Raw genomic sequence first — 2,659 nt, forward strand, 5'->3', positions numbered from 1 at the left:
TTTTCATTTTAAAATGCGTGAGAGTTAAAACAGTTCCGTAAACTACTTTTCTGATTAACTCACACAGTAAATTGAGTCACTATTTCACACGTAATTAAAATTTCGTTTCACTTCACAAATTACCGCTATAGAAGTTTGTCTACAGAATGATAGCAAAAATGGAAAACTATCTTTTACATAGAATAGCAAAAGAGTCCTTGCCACTTCTAATCCTTGCAAGAACCAAGTAGGTGGCATAAAAGACCCTTAAAGATAACTGGTTAGAGGTCCTGCCTTTATATGTTGTCTTCCGTCGGTTTCTGGTCTGAAATTCGCATGTGACGGATCTGCGTAGAATGTATCCAATGCCGCAGCAGCAGTACTCGTTCCGTTGTGGCATGAACCAGATACATACAAATATTATACGCAGAGTCCTGGCTTAAACGATCGCCAATTTAACTTCCCTCCCCCCTGAAACTGAAGTTAAGTTATTGTGACTGAATAATATGTACGAAGGTCGATCAATAAGTAATGACCCACATTTTTTCCCAGAAAAGAGCATGTATTCCCTGCTGGTAAAAGCTCGTGTTCTGTAGGCGTAGCGATGCTTTCACTGCATGACTGACACTCTTGTCGTAGAGAATGTTTAAGCGGCCCAAAGAGAAGGAAGTCCGAGGTTGCCAGTTCTGGACTTAAATAGGGTGGAAGAGGCAGTGATGTCCAACCCAATTTGGCGATGTTTCCCGGGTTCTCGGACTTGTGTGTGGGCGTGCATTATCGTGTTGGAGCAAGATTTCTGCTGGATTCGTGTCCGATCGAACACGTCGGAAACGGTTCTTGAGTTTATTCAGAGTCTTCACGGATGCCTCTCAATCGGTGGTTGACCCTCTTAGCATGTTATCCACGAGAATGACGCCATCCCAATCCCAGAAGGCTGTCACCACGACTTTTCCGGCAGAGGGGGTTGTCTTGAATTTCTTCTTTTGTGGTAAATAAGGATGATGCCACTCCATTGACTGCCTTTTTGTTTCCAGCGCAAAGTGGTGCACCCAGCTTTCGTCCCCCGTAACGATCCGTGAATGGAAGGCCTCTCCGTCGGTCTCAAAACGCTCCAACAACTCAGATGAAATGGCCTTTCTTTGAATCTTGTGGTCCTCTGTGAGCATTCGTGGAACCTATCGTGAGCACCTCTTTGAATATCCGAGAGTCTCGATCGTTGCAGACGCACTCCCAATGTTGACCGACAACTGTAGAGCCAATTGTCGATTTGTGAAGCGCCAGTCGGCACGAATAATGGCATCCGCACGATTCAGCATGTCTGGAGCAGCAGCTTGTAACAGGATGTCCCGAGCGTGGCTGATCATGCATTTCGTGAGGCTGTAACTTTCTTTACTCATCGCCCAACTGTACTCTTATCACTGCAGCATCGCCATACACTGCACACAAAAGTTTATGGATGTTCACCACAGTTTCTTTTTCTGCACACAAGAATTCAATAACAGCACGCTGCTTATAACGTGAATCGTATTTAGACGCCATTTTGATTCTGTACTACGGCTCTACCGGCTGCCAGAACGGTTCTAAACTTCACCGGCGCACAGAACAAACATCAAATGTGAAGCACCACGAAGGACGTTTGTCTATGTATAATAATGGATTTCTTTAAAAAAAATGTGGAGCATTAGTTATTGAATGACCCTCGTATTTACGTGAATGGAAACTTTCAAGAGGGGGAGGTCCCTTCCCCACTACTTTTACACAACTATCTATTTATCTATTGTCATTATTTTGAATCATTAAGTCTACAAAACAAAATTATTAGAAGTTAGAGTTCATAATCATACTCTGCCTCTCTCGTCGTCTAAGTTAGTACCTGGAATAAAATCTCTGTGGCTCTGCAGAATGCGGGAGATCGTCGACTCTGAAAATTCTTAAAATAATCAGAGGCACAATTGTACGCCATGGGGAAGCCGTATTGGGTGCTATGACGTACTTACTGTGCAGCATGAGAATCAGTGTCAAAATTATGTATCAATTTCGTTAAAGTTCAGAATTTGATCTCTTAAAACAGAGCTTGAATGACCGTGGTGCAGGCTATACTGATTTCCCAGGATACAAATTTCCCTGCGAGTTAAGACACACCAAATAATGTTAGGAAGCCGGCCGGTGTGGCCGTGCGGTTCTAGGCGTTTCAGTTTGGAACCGCGAGACCACTACGGACGCAGGTTCGAATCCTGCCTCGGGCATGGATGTGTGTGATGTCCTTAGGTTAGATAGGTTTAAGTAGTTCTAAGTTCTAGGGGACTGATGACCTCAGAATTTAAGTCCCATAGTGCTCAGAGCCATTTGAGCCATAATGTTACGAAACACAGACAGGGAGGAAGTTAAAATAATCAAAGAACTGAACGTACCTTTTCTATTCATGAAATTATAATTTTCCATAAACGATTTGTCTAGCTACATTCCACCTCACGACGTCTTCTTTTATGAGATGAAATGTTATCACAATTAATCAAACTTTATTCCGTATTCAAAATGGCAGCTTACAACAACGCCCCTAATTAAAGTTCCACTGCGATCCTACTCTCCGCAACTCTCAATCAGAAGTAGGTAAGTCCATTGTACTCTTGATGTTCCACAGAGTCTTTGTATCACGAGTCTGAGATAATCTGTCTCTTGC

The sequence above is a fragment of the Schistocerca nitens genome, chromosome 1, assembly GCF_023898315.1.
Source record: "Schistocerca nitens isolate TAMUIC-IGC-003100 chromosome 1, iqSchNite1.1, whole genome shotgun sequence".
Lineage (NCBI taxonomy): Eukaryota > Metazoa > Arthropoda > Insecta > Orthoptera > Acrididae > Schistocerca > Schistocerca nitens.